Source organism: Cajanus cajan, chromosome 7, assembly GCF_000230855.2.
Source record: "Cajanus cajan strain Asha chromosome 7, NIPB_CcT2T_4, whole genome shotgun sequence".
Lineage (NCBI taxonomy): Eukaryota > Viridiplantae > Streptophyta > Magnoliopsida > Fabales > Fabaceae > Cajanus > Cajanus cajan.
In genome coordinates, this window is record NC_138523.1 from 25,697,665 (window position 1) to 25,706,982 (window position 9,318).

Here is a 9,318-nt window from a genome sequence, read left to right on the forward strand (position 1 = left end):
TAGAGCTCAATACGGCCTCCTTGGAGTTCAGTACGGCCGTATTGCATGTTTTGCACTACAATACGGGCCGTATTGAATCAATACGGCCGTATTGAAGCTCAATACGGCCTCCTTGGAGTTCAATACGGCCGTATTGCATGTTTTGCACTACAATACGGGCCGTATTGAATCAATACGGCCGTATTAAAGTTTCTGTACTTCAATACGGCCGTACTGAATTCAATACGGCCGTATTGAAGTGCAAAAACTCAATACGGGCCGTATTGAACCCAGGGACCGTATTGAGCCTCTTCCCTATAAATATGACGTCAATGGGACGTCATTTGGGACTTTCACACTCAGTTTTGACTCCCTCCTTGAGTATTCTGGGGTTTTTGAGCAGTGTTCTGCCCTAGAAATCTCTCTGGGAGTCGATCCGACGAAGTTTTGGAATTCCGAGCACTTAGCTTGGAGATTCGAACCTAGTCGAAGGGAAATCCTCCAGATTTCCATAGTCAAAATTTTATAGGAGGGAGCGAGCGGGCTTGTAGAGCGAGGGAACGCCAAAAAGCTTCCCAGTTTTACGAAATATATAAAAGCACGCTTCAAAGGTTTCTTCTTAAATCCTTCCTCTTACTGCTTTCTGTGTGCATATTTAATTGTCATCATGTAGATATTTAAAGTATAATCGCTTATAATAAATAGGGGTAATTTAGTAATTTTACACTGTTATTTTAGAAATAATCTGTCATAGGGAACCCGAAAGGGACGCTGTGGGGTGCTAACACCTTCCCCACGCGTAACCGACTCCCTTACCCAACTCTGGTTGTAATGGCCAAAGTTGATTTATAAAATCAATTGCCTTATCCCTTTTTCCAATGTTTTGAGTAAAACATTGGTGGCGACTCCACGAACCCTCTTTTTACGAAAACCACTAATCCATGGAGGGTCCCGCTTGGGATTAACATGGGTTGGTGAGACTTTTAATAAATAAATTGGATAAGATCGACAAGGTCTCAGTTTGAGAACAAGTCGTTCTAATAATCCAATACATTTTCAAAACTAAAATAATAAGCGAGCTCGACCGTCTTCGCGACCGCCGAGGCCCGTTTGGGCCGGTGGCGACAGATGGCGACTCCACTTGGGAAGCTTCGAGAGTCAGTCCCATTTAGTGACAGATTATTTTTAACAAATAATAGTTAAAATTACTTTATTACCCCTTGTTTGTATGATAACATGCTTTATTTATTTGGCTTTAATAATTGTTGTATGTTTAAATTCTCGCAATTGTTTGAAATATAAATTGCACACAAACCTTTGCACACAACAGTTCCCTCTATACCCGGGGGCATGAGTGGTAAGCCATAGGGAGTGGATGTTAGTACGGCCGGTTGTCGAATGGGTCTATAGGTGCCCGTAGACCGTTGTCGGAAAGCATCACTCAAGGTGATAACCATGAACTCGAGTCCGACAGTGCGTTGGAGCTTTCCATCGGCTTACGACGAGAGGAATTGGGTCCCTATAATGGGGGCACCTTGGGGGCCTCAGACCGGTGAGAACAGTTAGAACCACCTTGAATATGCACCTTTCTGCAGGATACCCCTACCTCGTGATTCGCTCGTGACTGTTCGTGGATGAGTGAATTGTTTGTGCATTGATTATGTGACATTGTATGAGCATACATTGCATTTCTTTAAACATACAACATTCCTATTCTTTTAAAATAAGAATAAATAGGAATAAGAATCTTCCATTACATGGTGTTAACATCTACCTTCATCACATTCATATAGGTAGTTTCCCTTTTCACCCAAAATAATAAATAAAAATACCCAAAAAAGAAAAAAAGGGTTATTTATCCAAACCAAGCAATATCATGCATCATCTTAGGAACATCCCGAAAACATGATAATGCTTAGTTGAATAAACACAATGCATGCATATTCAACGTCATCATCTCATGTCATGCATTCTTATCAAAGATCATGGAGGGATCTAGATTTGCATTTCATACATCCCTCCCAATAAATCATTAATAAACATTAATAAAAAGAAAGAAATAATCAATGCGTATGTTCAAGATGGATCGCACGCCATTTGTTATTAAGTGTAAGCCAACAACCGCGCCAAGCGAGCACACATCAACTCCGTTGTTGGTAATCAAGACGAATAAAGGGGAAGGTCCAACACCATTAAGGATCACTGCTCCAAGGCCTTTTCCCTACGAATCGAATAAGGCTGTGCCGTGGATATACGACATCCATTTTTCTGCCGACAGCGATATCTCTAACATCGCTGGACTTGGGGGCATGACTAGGAGTGGCAGGATCTACACTCCCGAAGATCTTCATGATAAAGCCCCCAAGAATAAAGAAAAAAAAAAAGAAAATAAAACCGAGGAAAAAGAATCCGAAGAGGAGACAGACGAGCTGTTAAAGTTTATCCGACAGAGCGAGTACTCCATCGTGGATCAACTTCATAGGACGCCAGCAAAGATTACGCTGTTGTCGTTGATCCTAAGTTCCGAACCGCATCGGCAAGCTCTGTCGAAAGTCTTGAACGAGGCATATGTGTCGCACACTATCTCCCAAGACAAGTTTGAGGGGATTGTTAGTCACATCACGGCTAGTGATCACCTCACCTTCACCGATGAAGAAATCCCCGCTGGGGGACCGAATCATAACAAGCCCTTGCACATCTCTGTAAAGTGCAAGGAGTATCACATCGCTAAAGTCTTGGTAGATAATGGATCTTCCTTGAATGTGATGCCAAAAAGAACGCTCAAGCAATTGGCAATCAAGGGAGTCCAAATGCACCCGAGCAACATGATCGTTCGAGCCTTCGATGGCTCTAAAAGAGAAGTGGTGGGAGAAATCAGTCTTCCAATCCAAATTGGGCCCACTATCTTTAATGTCGAATTCCAAGTAATGGACATTACTCCCGCATACAGCTGTCTCCTCGGCCGACCTTGGATTCATGATGCAAAAGCTGTTCCTTCTACGCTCCACCAGAAAGTCAAGTTCATAGTGGGTGACAAGCTGGTGACTGTACAAGCTGAAGATGACATACTCATCAGCAAGCCATCCACCATACCTTATGTGGATGCACCAGAGGAAGCTTTGGAAACCGCCTTCCAAGCATTGGAAATTGCCAATGTTGAGACGTTTCCCCGAAAAATAAAGAAGGTAGCCCATGTGCTCACTAAGAACGGATACTTGCCAGGACAAGGATTAGGCAAGGACTCCCAAGGAATCCCGGAGCTACCCATTATCAAGGATAATCCGGGGAAACAAGGGTTAGGATACAACCCCGTTAAAGATCAAAGAACGAAGAGGAATCAAGATCCTTCTCGACGTTCTTTAAACCAGATCTTTAGGAAGGCTGGTTCACAAATATCAAGGCCGGCTGTCGTCATCAAGTGTTTTTCTCCTTCCGATAGGGATGTATAAACTCGATGACTGTTAGAGATTACTCCTCGGGGACAGCCCGACCCCCGAGCCTCGATAGGGCACATGTTTCCACTATGATTATAATAAAATCATTCTTCATTATTTCTTATTGCTTCTTTTCTTGCTTGCAATAAAAATTCTAAACCACATTATTTAACCCTGTTTGAATAAACATAAGTGAGGTTAAAATCGTCTTAATAATCAATAAACCCGCATCATTTTTATGTGGAAGTGTGTGTGACAACTTGGAGCACCTTTCCTTGGCCTCAATAAGTGCCGTCATGGATAAAAAGAAATCCATTCAGGACAAAAATCCTAAAAAACAAAAAGCTCGGCAGGAAACCCAAAAAGGGGACTGCGCAAAAATAAGAGCAAAAGACCCGCTAGGAATCCCACAAAATGGTGACCTAGGCAAAAATTAGGGTTACAAAATAATGAACAAAAACAAAAGCCCGCTAAAACTCCACAAATGGGTGTTTTAGGCAAAAGTTAGGGCAATCGAAAAACAGAATAAATCCATGATGGTACCTCCAACTAAATTCAACAAAGGGGCTCAAGAAAAGCTATCCAAGTTATCAAATCACAAATGTTAATAACCAAGACGTGCTTAACTTCATAAGTGTTTAATCAAACAAGCCTAAACACTTAAGCCTACCATTGGCCAAGCCATTCTTACAAAATCCATTTTTCAAAAAATAAATAATCCCTTCTAAAACACAAACTTTTGAAAATATATCCTTTCCTTCTTTTCTCTCTTGTCCCAAACGATTTTTGAATAATCTAGTGGAAACATGGAGATATAGTAGTCAATAGGAGGGTTGACACATCTTCTAAAGGAAAGGAAAATCATTTGGTTGATGACACCAAATCTCAATATAACATGCATCATTCCTCGGTTACAGAAATCGGCAGCACACAGCCCGTCTAGAGGAATGGCAAAAATCCAAACAGAGAAACGCATCGGTTAATTCTTTTGAAAAGTGAATCAAATAGAATTAGGTGCATCATACTGCATACATGCATACAGATGATAGGTGTAATGGAAGATCACTTATTCTCTGTTTATCGAAAAAAAAAACAAAAAAAATAATATATAAACTTCAGAAAAACAATACGCCCGTATCATGTTCAGTATGCCCGTACCAAAATTAGGGTTATGAACAAATTTTCAATTCAATACGGGCATACTGAAATGAATAACGGCCGTATTGGCAATAACAGAAATCCTCCCTCACATCAATGACAAAATTCCTCCAAGAAGAAGAGGATAGGGGGAGCCATTCATTTTTTCCAAAAATAAAATAATTAAACTTGCATTTTGTGCATCGCGCACATTAATTGCATATTCAAAGACCTTACCACGAGGCAATTGCATAAAATAGAAAAAATAGAAAATTGCTTGTGTATGACAGCAGTCAACAAAAGCCGAAAACGAAAAAAAGGCAAGGATACAAACAATACTCCTCAGTTTGTACAGAATAATTGAGCCTGGAGAGGCTTGCTGAAAAAATACTTCCTCAGAATAATTGAGCCTGGAGAGGCTTGCCGAAATAATACTCTCTCAGAATAACTGAGCCTGGAGAGGCTCGCCGAAATAATACTCTCTCAAAATAACTGAGCCTGGAGAGGCTCGCCGAAATAATACTCTCACAGAATAATTGAGCCTGGAGAGGCTTGCCGAAATAATACTCTCTCAGAATAACTGAGCCTGAAGAGGCTTGCTAAAATAATACTCCTCAGAGACATTCATGTACAGAAAAAGCCAAAACCAACAAAAAGGCAAAAATACAGAAAAAGCCAAAATCAACAAAAAATACAGAAAAAGCCAAAACCAACAAAAAAGGCAAAAACACAGAAAAAACCAAAATCAACAAAAAGGCAAAATACAGAAAATCCAACAAATTATACAGAATAACTGAGCCTGGAGAGGCTTGCCAAAATAATACTCTCCAAAAGACATCTCAGCTTGCATTCTTAGGCTGAACAAGAAAAGCAACTCATCGTACAGAATAACTGAGCCTGGAGAGGCTTGCCGAAATAATACTCATACAGAATAACTAAGCCTGGAGAGGCTCGCCAAAATAATACTCTCAGAATAATTGAGCCTGGAGAGGCTTGCCGAAATAATACTCCCACAGAATAATTGAGCCTGGAGAGGCTCGCCGAAATAATACTCTCAGAATAATTGAGCCTGGAGAGGCTTGCCGAAATAATACTCCCACAGAATAATTGAGCCTGGAGAGGCTTGCCGAAACAATACTCCCACAGAATAACTGAGCCTGGAGAGGCTTGCCGAAATAATACTCCCCAACTGTACAGAATAAATGAGCCTGGAGAGGCTCGCAGAAATAATACTCCCCAGAGATATCTCAGCTTCCACTCACGGGCCAAATTCCCCAGTGAAAGCTATCAAACCAAGATCAGCAAAATTCCCCAAGGGAGGCTTGATCATCTAAACAGAATATCCAAGTCGAAAGGACTTAAACTTCCTCAGTGGAAGGTAGCTTTCCAACTCAAACGAAGAGTGAAGCTAAGCCTGAAGAGGCTTTCTAAATAATACTCTGGGATACATAAGATCCCCAAATCCCCAGTCGCCTACTCAAGAGGCATCCCTACAAAAGGAGAAAAATAAAAAATATCAATAAATATTCCCCAAGCGGAATTCGGCGTTCGGCCAATCATTGAACATCAAGATGATATGCCTAACAGAAGAGGCTAATCAAAAATCAACATCCAGAATCCCCAGCGGATAACAGCCTACACAGAGGCAGCAAAAATTAGAAAAATCCAAAAGAGTCGCCCGAATAAGGATAACCGGGATACTCCACCAACGTCAAAGGACGTCAGCCAAACATAAGGCATCGCTCAACTCAGAGAGAAAGTATCTGTGTCTACACCTCAAGGAGTCAGAAATTCTCCATGGGTACCAACTAAGCAATGCAAGTTGGGGCACAAAAAACCTATGAATGACTGCACATCCCCTAGACGGATCCCTGCGTTATCCAGCCCTCAGTGGCATCAAAATCAAAAACAACTGTCGAAGCAGCATCGTGGACTGTGGAGACAAAATCATCACGACAAAATCCCCTAGCGGATAATAGCCTACACAGAGGCTACAAAAATCAGAAAATCAAAAGAGACACCCGAATAAAGACAACCGGGATACTCCACTTACGTCAAAAGGACGTCAGCCAAACATAAGGCATCGCTCAACTCAGAGAGAGAGCATCTGTGTCTACACCCCAAGGAGTCAGAAATTCCCCATGGGTACCAACAATGCAATGCAAGTTGGGGCACAGGAACCTATGAATGACTGCACATCCCCTAGACGGATCCCTGCGTTATCCAGCCCTCAGCGGCACCAAAATCAAAAACAAATCGTCAAAGCAGCATCGTGGACTGTGGAGACAAAACCATCTCAGATCCCTGGAGAGGGCAAACTCACATTGCCAATGTCGTCAAGAACACGGAGGCAGACCCTGGGGAGGGCAAACCGCAGACCCTGGAGAGGGCAAGACTCACGCTACCAAAGTGACTAGAAGCACGGAGGTACGCAGACCCTGGGGAGGGCAAACCGCAGACCCTGGAGAGGGCAAACTCGCGCTACCAAAGTGATCAGAAGCACGGAGGTACGCAGACCCTGGGGAGGGCAAACCGCAGACCCTGGAGAGGGCAAACTCACGCTACCAAAGTGACTAGAAGCACGGAGGTACGCAGACCCTGGGGAGGGCAAACCGCAGACCCTGGAGAGGGCAAACTCGCGCTACCAAAGTGATCAGAAGCACGGAGGTACGCAGACCCTGGGGAGGGCAAACCGCAGACCCTGGGGAGGGCAAACTCACGCTACCAAAGTGTTCAGAAGCACGGAGGTATGCAGCTTCCAGCTCGGGCGGCGAGCGAAGCAAAGCCTGGAGAGACGGTACTTGAAGTCTGGAGAGACGGTACTCAGAGTCTGGAGAGACGGTACTCGAAGTCTGGAGAGACGGTACTCGAAGTCTGGAGAGACGGTACTCAGAGTCTGGAGAGACGGTACTCGAAGTCTGGAGAGACGGTACTCAAAGTCTGGAGAGACGGTACTCAGAGTCTGGAGAGACGGTACTCAGAGTCTGGAGAGATGGTACTCAGAGTCTGGAGAGACGGTACTCAGAGTCTGGAGAGACGGTACTCAAAGTCTGGAGAGACGGTACTCAAAGTCTGGAGAGACGGTACTCAAAGTCTGGACAGACGGTACTCAAAGTCTGGAGAGACGGTACTCAAAGTCTGGAGAGACGGTACTCAAAGTCTGGAGAGACGGTACTCAAAGTCTGGAGAGACAGTACTCAAGGTCTGGAGAGACAGTACTCAACCATCAGCATCGTCAGAGGCACGTTGATGTTCAACTTCCGGCTCGGGCGTCGAGTGAAGTTGACCCTGGAGAGGGTAAACTTAGCTACCGAGGTTGTCAGAAGCGCCGAGGTATGCAACAACCTGGAGAGGCTACTCAACAATTTTCCACCGGAAGACGCTACAAGTCAGAAGGTTGGCACATCACCCGGACAATTGGGTCAACTCCTTTACTTGTCAGCCGGTACACTAAAAGGCCGTCCGACTAAGTAAAGGGGGGGGCAGCTGTAGACCCCTAAAATTGTCCGGGTCGGAAATAAGACTCGAAGACTCTCAAAGATCAAAGGAAAGTCAGCCAGAAGGACTCCTAGAAGACCATAGGATGACTATCTGTAGGTTTAGAGGTCTTAGAGTACCAAAAAATAAGAAAGTGGGAGGTTTAGAGCTCAATACGGCCTCCTTGGAGTTCAGTACGGCCGTATTGCATGTTTTGCACTACAATACGGGCCGTATTGAATCAATACGGCCGTATTGAAGCTCAATACAACCTCCTTGGAGTTCAATACGGCCGTATTGCATGTTTTGCACTACAATACGGGCCGTATTGAATCAATACGGCCGTATTAAAGTTTCTGTACTTCAATACGGCCGTACTGAATTCAATACGGCCGTATTGAAGTGCAAAAACTCAATACGGGCCGTATTGAACCCAGGGACCGTATTGAGCCTCTTCCCTATAAATATGACGTCAATGGGACGTCATTTGGGACTTTCACACTCAGTTTTGACTCCCTCCTTGAGTATTCTGGGGTTTTTGAGCAGTGTTCTGCCCTAGAAATCTCTCTGGGAGTCGATCCGACGAAGTTTTGGAATTCCGAGCACTTAGCTTGGAGATTCGAACCTAGTCGAAGGGAAATCCTCCAGATTTCCATAGTCAAAATTTTATAGGAGGGAGCGAGCGGGCTTGTAGAGCGAGGGAACGCCAAAAAGCTTCCCAGTTTTACGAAATATATAAAAGCACGCTTCAAAGGTTTCTTCTTAAATCCTTCCTCTTACTGCTTTCTGTGTGCATATTTAATTGTCATCATGTAGATATTTAAAGTATAATCGCTTATAATAAATAGGGGTAATTTAGTAATTTTACACTGTTATTTTAGAAATAATCTGTCATAGGGAACCCGAAAGGGGCGCTGTGGGGTGCTAACACCTTCCCCACGCGTAACCGACTCCCTTACCCAACTCTGGTTGTAATGGCCAAAGTTGATTTATAAAATCAATTGCCTTATCCCTTTTTCCAATGTTTTGAGTAAAACATTGGTGGCGACTCCACGAACCCTCTTTTTACGAAAACCACTAATCCATGGAGGGTCCCGCTTGGGATTAACATGGGTTGGTGAGACTTTTAATAAATAAATTGGATAAGATCGACAAGGTCTCAGTTTGAGAACAAGTCGTTCTAATAATCCAATACATTTTCAAAACTAAAATAATAAGCGAGCTCGACCGTCTTCGCGACCGCCGAGGCCCGTTTGGGCCGGTGGCGACAGCATCCAACAAGGGGTAAATG